Below are 8,604 nucleotides of genomic sequence, written 5' to 3'. Positions count from 1 at the left end.
AAGCAGGTGGATGTGCCCAGAGGAAGCTGTGACCCCAGGGGAAGTGCACGCTGGAGTAGGTTCCTGGCAGGACCTCTGACCCCATGGAGAGAGGAGCCCATGCTGGAGCTGGTTTTCTGGCAGGACTTGTGACCCTGTGGAGGATCCACACTGGAGCAGTCTGTTCCTGAAGGAGTGCACCCCATGGAAAGGACCCACGTGGGAGCAGTTCATGAAGAAGTGCAGCCCATGGGAAGGACCCACACTGCATAAGTTCATGGTCCCCGTAGCTGGGACCCCATGCTGGAGCAGGGGAAGAAAGTGAGGAGGAAGGAGCAGCACAGGCAACGTGAGATGAACTGACCACAACCCCTACTCCATATCCCCTTTGCTGCTTGGGAGGAGGAGGCAGAGAAATCAGGAGCGAAGTTGAGCCCAGGAAGAAGGGAAGGGTGGCGGGAAGGTGTTTTAAGATTTGTTTTTATTTCTCATGATCTTACTCTGGTGTGATGGGTAGTAAATTACATTTATTTCCCCAGGTGAAGTCTGTTTTTCCCGTGGTCTTAAGTGGTGAACATCCTTCCTGTCCTTATCTCGACCCACAAACCTTTTGTTACATTTTCACTCCCCCTGTCCAGTGGAGGAGGGGGAGTGACAGAGCAGCCTGGTGGGCACCTGGCAGCCAGCCAAGATCAACCCACCAGAGCAGCTGTAGTTTCAGGTGTAGGGAAGAGAAGCTGGTGGGGATGTGCTGCTTGGGATGTGTGGTAAAGGTCAGGTTCTTAAGTTCTGCTCAAGAACCAACAAGAGTGGACCTCTTACTGCCCCCTTTTGTCTTCATTGAACTTGCCTATCTTGTAAATAGGAGAAGAATTCCCCATGCCTGCAGGCATTTCTAGAGGGAGGCAAGAACCAGCATGGTAGGCACAGGGGTGCCCAAATCCAGGCACCTGGAGTCCCACGGCTGCAGCGTGGGGCCAACTGCAGGCAGCCCAAAAGGAGACTGCAACACCCCATAGTTGGCAGGATTCGAACCTGCGCGGGGAAACCCCAATGGATTTCTAGTCCATCGCCTTGACCACTCGGCCACAACTACCTGCTCCAGCTCTCTCTGCCCTGCTGATCACATGCCCTGTGCACTGACACCCGGCTCCCTGGCAGATTCAGGGCAATGCTCCAGTTGAACATTTGCAGCTGGGACCTGCACTGAGCATGACGGGCACCTGGTGCCAGACTTCCAGAGACCTTGAGAGGCAGGAGCCCAAGGGCTACAGCTGCAGCTCCCAGAGCCTTGTCCTCATCCGGCCATCAGTGACATGCTGCCCCGGGGGGATGGTTTCACTCCCCAGATGGCATCTTTGCTGCTTCCAGGGGAGAAGGGAAGGCAGCTGTGTGGAGACAACCAGGCATGGTGGCAGTTGTGGGGTGGGCTATTAGCCCCCCCTTTGCTTCTCAAACTTAGCTGAGGGGGACTCCAAGCCTGCTGAGAGCAGTAGGGTGGGGACATTGCCGCAGGGAAGACGGTGACCTCCCAGCAGCACCTCCAGCCTCACGGAGACGCAGGGTGGGGTCAACCCTTGATCAAAGACCACGACTGTTGTGCACGTTCTTGGTGTATAGGGGGGATGCTTTGCGAGAGTGGGAGTGTTCTATGGAAAGCGCAAGGTAGAGCCTGGCTGAGGAAAAGTGTGGAGGGGCAAAGTGTGAATAAATGGGAGGTGTGGATGACTTGGAGGGAGACAGGAGACAGCTTGTGTCGGTGGAATAGGTTTGTCTGGATGGTTTTGCCAGCTCTGGCAAGCATTGTGCAATGCCTGAGCATGGACCAAAATACCAAACGGCCTGCAAAACCAATCACTCTCCATTACTAGATGAAAGTAGCTCTGATCCCCTTTTGGCTCTGCAGCAGTACTCTTATGGCAAATGGCACTGAGCAGTTGGTTCCCTGCTGGACCTCCTCCTTCTGAACAGAGAAGGACTGGTGGATGATGTGGTGGTTGGAGGCCTACTAGGGCACAGTGATCATGAAATGATAGTTGTCTATTCTTAGAGAGGCCAGGAGAGGGGGCAGCAGAACTGACATCCTGGACTTCCAAAGGGCTGACTTTGTCTTGTTTAGGCAACTGCTTCACAGAATCCCTTGTGAGATGGTCCTGAGGGGCATAGGGTTCCAGGAAGGCTGGACACTCTTTAAGAAGAAAGTCTTAATTGCACGGCAGCAGGCTGTCTCCAGTGGCTGTAAGAGAAGTCAGCAGCAGAGAAGACCACCCTAGCTAAACAGGGAGCTTTTGCTGCAACTCGGGGAGAAAAGGAGAGTTTACAGCCTTTAGAAGAAGGGGATAGCAACTCACAGTGATTACAAAGAGGCTGTGAGGCTATGCAGGGTGGAAATCAGGACGTCTAATGCCCAGCTAGAAATTAATTTGGCTTCAGCAATCAAGGATAACAAGAAATGTTTCTGTAAGTATGTCAACAGCAAAAGAAAGACCAGGGAGAGTCTCCATCCCCTGCTAGATGCAGAAGGAAACATAGTGATGAGTGATGAGGAAAAGGTTGAGGTGCTTAATGCCTTCTTCGCCTCAGTCTTTAATAAGAAGACTAGTTGTACTGAGGCAATCCAACCTCCTCAGCCAGAAGACAGAGGCTGGGAGAACGACCCCCCCGCAATCCAGGAGGAGATAGTCAGTGACCTACTGCATCACATAGACATACACAAGTCTATGGGACCAGATGGGATACACCCGAGGGTGCTGAAGGAGCTGGCTGGGGTGCTCGCCAAGCCACTTTCCATCCTTTCCCAGCAGTCCTGGCTGACCGGGGATGTCCCGACAGATTGGAATTTGGCCAATGTGACACCCATAGATAAGAAGGTTCGGAAGGATGATCCGGGAAATTACAGGCCTGTCAGCTTGACGTCGGTGCCCTGGAAGCTGATGGAGCAGCTCATCCTGAGTACCGTCATACAACACGTGCAGAACAACCAGATGATCAGGCCCAGTCAGCATGGGTTTATGAAAGGCAGGTCCTGAATGACAAACCTGATCTCCTTCTATGACAGGGTGACCTGCTTATTGGATGAGGGAAAGGCTGTGGATGTTGTCTACCTTGACATTAATAAGGACTTTTCCACAACATTCTCCATCATGAGTGTCCAGCTGTGTTGCACAAAGTTTTTAATGAGAAGGAGGAAATACACTGGCACAGAACAGAGACCAAGAAACACATCTGCAGGGTTCAGGGAGACACAGAGAATGACCCATTTCCCAAGGACAAGCTCCACACAAAGCACTTGTTTTTTCCCATTCTGCTCTACCTGGTGGCTATGCCAACTCACCCAGAACAATACCTAATTCCGGCACCCTCCTCCCAGCAGCAGGAGGTTCAGCAAAACAGATGAGAATGAGCCTGAGAGGGGGTTCTTTCAAGCAGAAGGGGATCAATGGGGCTCAGCTGCAGGGAGGTCTGCCTACCAGAATTTGCACCTGCAGCAGATGGTCTCTAACCAAGTGCACCCAGTGCCATCTTTAACATGACTATGTTGGTTCCAGACATTAGGGTATGATCAGGCTTTCCACAGGTGCTTTAAACCCACTGTGCTGGGTCCTATCCATAGGTGGGTCAGCACTCCTGCGCTGCACAACTTGGAGAGCATGATGAGTGCCGTGAGAGCTGTAGGCACACTGTGTGTTTCTAAGAGGTGATTTCTGAGACACATGTTCAACCCAGTCTGTTTGTGCTGGGATAATTACATCAATCTTCCTCCCTGCTCTTGTACCGGGAAATGCAGCAGAAGGTCCTGTTGGAATCAGCAGGCAGTTAGGCACATCTCTGCTGCAGTCCTTCCAATCCAGCCTTAACGCAGGATGTCACACTGTTGTGTGTGTTAGCAAGATCACGTGCAGGCCCTTTCTCCACATGGAGCTAGAAATGGAGGTGGAGGGCAGCAAAGTGTATCTGCAGAGAGAGCTGAGGAAATGATTGACAGGTTGATCTTGGAGTCTGTGTTTCCTGCCTGCTCTGTGTTTCAGGTTTGCCTCCCTCACCGAGAGATGTCTTGCTGCAGACCCTGTCCCCCACGCCCCTGCGGTGCCTCTGGCCCAACCCCACTGGCAAGCAGCTGCACTGAGCCCTGTGTCGCCCGCTGTGCTGACTCGACGGTGTTCATCGAGGCCTCCCCGGTGGTGGTGACCCTGCCGGGCCCCATCCTCACCTCTTTCCCCCAGAGCACAGCCGTGGGATCCTCTCTGTCGGCCGCTGTTGGGAGCTCCCTCAGCTCCGGGGGGGTTCCCATCTCTTCTGGGGGCTCCCTTGGCCTGGGAGGGTCAGGGCTGTGTCTGCCTCCCCCCCGCTGCAGTATGAACTGCTGAAGCTGGTGGATCATGTCCTTTGGAGCAGGATGGAAGACAGGGACCGTGCAGCAGTGGGGGCATGGCCCTGGCTTGCAGACGGGCTGGGTGTCCTCACCTCACCTGTCAGGAGGGACCTGTGCCCACTTCTCCTCACTGCACAGCAGGCCTTGTCGTGTCTCCTCTGGCTCTGCTTTGCTTTCAAAGTCAGGTTTATGCCTCCTTTCCTTTTGATGATGCACCTTGGTACTCACAGGTGTTTTGGAAGAAAAAAACACGTAAGCTGCTCAGCATGAAAGCAAGGCTGCCTACATCCAAGCATGCAGTCAAGCACAAAGCTAGCAGCATCTCTCTTTGGTCTCACGAATGATGTATTTCTCTTCTCAATGCTGTGCCACCAAAACCTCTCAGCACCCCCTGTGCTCGAGGTACATGAACTCTGGAGCAGGTAGAAGTATTCCCCTAACTGAATGCTGTTGCTTCTGCCTTCTCTCTTGGTCTAATCTGCTCCCAGCAGCAAGCAGAAAGACTTCTGCAAGATTTCCTTCCTCTGCAGGAGACCTGGATATCTGCATGCCAAGTGCCCGTATGAGGACTCCATGGGTGCCCTTCTGTGGCCTATTCCCACTTCTGCACATCTAGGGACTCTGTCAGCCCTGCCAAAGGGACACTGAGGTGATCAAGGACTTGGTTCAGCTGCCATATAAGAACAGGCTGGGAGAGCTGGGGTTGGTTAGCCTGGGGAAGGGAATGCTGAGGTGGCATCTTATGCATCTTTTCATACACTTGGGATGGGAGGGTGGACAGGTGGATTAATGAATAGAGAGCCATCCTCTTGTCAGTGGTGCCCAGTGGGCAAGAAGTGATTGACAGAGGTGCAAGTACAAGAAAAGCCACACACAGTAACCCTGTTTTACTGTGAGTGTGGTCAAAGACCAGTGTCCCAATTGGTCAAATGTGAATGTTAATACAGACCTTTCGGTAGGTCCTCTCAGCTGCTGTTTGCAAACGCCATGTGAAAAAGAGCCATTGCAATTCTCGCTTTGATTGGTGGTGTGGGAATAAATGCCAGAGGAAGTATATGGAGTGGAAAGGAGGAAAGCACTGGCTTTTAGCTCTGGATGTAGACAGTGTGACTGCCAGATGAGGTTAGGGTGGTGTCACGGTCCACTCAGTGGACTAGTGATGGTTAGTTTACTATGATCTCAAAAGTGCAAAATTAAGGCAACCAACACCAAAGGGGATTGCATCAATCAAACAGTGAAACTTTATTGTGTTGCCTGTGAAGCGACACACGATAGTTATAAATGGGTGAAAGAAAGGGGAAAAGTAAAGTTAAGTTTAGAGAGAAGAGAAGGAGAGGTTATAGCTACCACCGCTGATCTCAAGACATCCCAGGTCCAGCCAGCGCTCCGTCGTCCGTCATCGTGATCCTTGGTGGGGAAACTTCAAATTTTCATTGTCCAGAAGTCAGCTTTTATGCTTAGTGACACACCTTACTCCTCCTCTGCCTCAGGGATCTCCACCCTTCTCGAGCGAGGCTGCTATGCATGCACGAGAGGAATGTCCAAGGCGTGGTTGTTCTTAGAGGTGGGTAGCCTTCAACCAGCAGGTGTGTTTTGGTATTATAATGAAGCGAAGTTCGTCTAAAGTTCATGATTTATTCATAGATGTTATGGCAACAGTTGCGATCCATCTTTTTTGACAGTAGCTATGCGGTCATCTCTAACAGCTCCGGTTAGGCTCAGGTACCGAAAAATAGCACAGCACTCTTTGTACCACACGGTTCAGTATTCAAGAGGCTTTGCACCACATTCCGCTCCTGGGATCGGCAACTGTATACCAAACAGGCTGTTGTTGGCTACCTTACTGTCCATGTCCCTGATGATAATGTTGAGATAATGCTGATCTTCTGACCTATTCTTACATGTGGGCATTTCAGTAGGGAACTGAGCATGCACAGTCATGATTCCCCTCTTTGTAACTCCACCTACTGGTAACACTGCTGATGACAGAGTGGGAGTCTGTAAATACTGTGCTAACACAAACTCCACATAAAACCCCACTGCCCAGAATGTTTTTGGATTATCAACACAGCAAAGAACATGGCTTTTTTTCCTTTAAGCAACCCTGGAATGAGAGACTTGAGAAGCTTTGTGCACTGTGGGCTCAGAGGCCATAAGCTGCAAGAGTGATGAGGGTGTCTCAGTTTTAAGTTACTAGGAACATCGTTACATCAATTTCCACTAATCTTCAGGAAGTCTCTGCAGTGCTGGAACCTGGAGAGGGTAGGTCAGTGTCTCCAGGGTGATTTCAGCTCAGAGAAACAGGTCTTTGAGCCATTATATAAAGAACAAGCCTCATACCACAACACATCCAGATTGCACCTGGCCTCAGTGTTTCTTGATGACACCCTAGGCATTATGGCTCTTAATTTGTACCTGGCAATGGCAGCATGCTTGTCCTGCCAGTTGCAGCTGGCACACCAGCAGTTCCAGGACAAAAAGGCCTCTCTCCTGGCTCCTGTAACAGGATCACTGTCAGAAGCATAGCCTGGAGCCCTCCCAGCAGGCAGAAAGCACTGGTCTCAACTGGTCTCAAGGCTGCAGAGAGGCGAGGGAAGCAACTTCAACATCAGGGGAAATATGGGTTGTATTTGAGCTGCAGAGGTTACATGCAGAAGATGTGAGGGCACCCGTCCTGGAGCCAGGCTGAAGAGCCGTTTGCCAGCATTGGCCAGGAATCATGAAGACGGGTCAACTGCTTGGAAGGCAGCTGTGCTCAGCACTATTCCACCAGTGCACCTGTGGGCAGCGTTGCCTCCCACTCCTCCAGATCAGAGCCTGGACGGCCTCCTGCTCCTCCACTTCACAGACTGGCCGGCCTCCTCCCTCCAGCCGCCTGCACACACTGTTCCTCAAGCCGCTCCTCGTGCTCGCCATCTCCACTGCAACCACCTCCCACCCTTGCCCTGCATGCAGACAGGCACTGCCACATGTACCACCTCCATACCATCTACTCAGCACCACTCTCCTCCTCCAGAGCCAAAAGGGAATCAGAGCTGTTTTCATCTAGTGATGGAAATGATCGGTTTTGCAGGCCGTTTGGTATTTTGGTCCATGCTCAGGCATTGCACAATGCTTGCCAGAGCTGGCAAAACCATCCAGACAAACCTATTCCACCGACACAAGCTGTCTCCTGTCTCCCTCCAAGTCATCCACACCTCCCATTTATTCACACTTTGCCCCTCCACACTTTTCCTCAGCCAGGCTCTACCTTGCGCTTTCCATAGAACACTCCCACTCTCGCAAAGCATCCCCCCTATACACCAAGAACGTGCACAACAGTCGTGGTCTTTGATCAAGGGTTGACCCCACCCTGCGTCTCCGTGAGGCTGGAGGTGCTGCTGGGAGGTCACCGTCTTCCCTGCGGCAATGTCCCCACCCTACTGCTCTCAGCAGGCTTGGAGTCCCCCTCAGCTAAGTTTGAGAAGCAAAGGGGGGGCTAATAGCCCACCCCACAACTGCCACCATGCCTGGTTGTCTCCACACAGCTGCCTTCCCTTCTCCCCTGGAAGCAGCAAAGATGCCATCTGGGGAGTGAAACCATCCCCCCGGGGCAGCATGTCACTGATGGCCGGATGAGGACAAGGCTCTGGGAGCTGCAGCTGTAGCCCTTGGGCTCCTGCCTCTCAAGGTCTCTGGAAGTCTGGCACCAGGTGCCCGTCATGCTCAGTGCAGGTCCCAGCTGCAAATGTTCAACTGGAGCATTGCCCTGAATCTGCCAGGGAGCCGGGTGTCAGTGCACAGGGCATGTGATCAGCAGGGCAGAGAGAGCTGGAGCAGGTAGTTGTGGCCGAGTGGTCAAGGCGATGGACTAGAAATCCATTGGGGTTTCCCCGTGCAGGTTCGAATCCTGCCAACTATGGGGTGTTGCAGTCTCCTTTTGGGCTGCCTGCAGTTGGCCCCACGCTGCAGCCGTGGGACTCCAGGTGCCTGGATTTGGGCACCCCTGTGCCTACCATGCTGGTTCTTGCCTCCCTCTAGAAATGCCTGCAGGCATGGGGAATTCTTCTCCTATTTACAAGATAGGCAAGTTCAATGAAGACAAAAGGGGGCAGTAAGAGGTCCACTCTTGTTGGTTCTTGAGCAGAACTTAAGAACCTGACCTTTACCACACATCCCAAGCAGCACATCCCCACCAGCTTCTCTTCCCTACACCTGAAACTACAGCTGCTCTGGTGGGTTGATCTTGGCTGGCTGCCAGGTGCCCACCAGGC

At 52.5% G+C, this 8,604-nt stretch overlaps 2 non-coding genes across 2 annotated transcripts; one reads left to right on the top strand and one right to left on the bottom strand.

The window, feature by feature from the left end:
• Nucleotides 1-993: 993 nt before the first annotated feature.
• On the bottom strand, nt 994-1,075 carry TRNAS-AGA (transfer RNA serine (anticodon AGA)). Its single transcript has one exon. It is a non-coding gene; the product is annotated as a tRNA-Ser (tRNA).
• A 7,095-nt stretch (nt 1,076-8,170) lies between these two features.
• Nucleotides 8,171-8,252, top strand: TRNAS-AGA (transfer RNA serine (anticodon AGA)). The gene has a single exon. It is a non-coding gene; the product is annotated as a tRNA-Ser (tRNA).
• Nucleotides 8,253-8,604: the final 352 nt, after the last annotated feature.

Source organism: Strix aluco, chromosome 12 (assembly GCF_031877795.1).
Source record: "Strix aluco isolate bStrAlu1 chromosome 12, bStrAlu1.hap1, whole genome shotgun sequence".
Taxonomy (NCBI): domain Eukaryota; kingdom Metazoa; phylum Chordata; class Aves; order Strigiformes; family Strigidae; genus Strix; species Strix aluco.
This window is presented reverse-complemented; position numbering and strand designations above follow the sequence as displayed.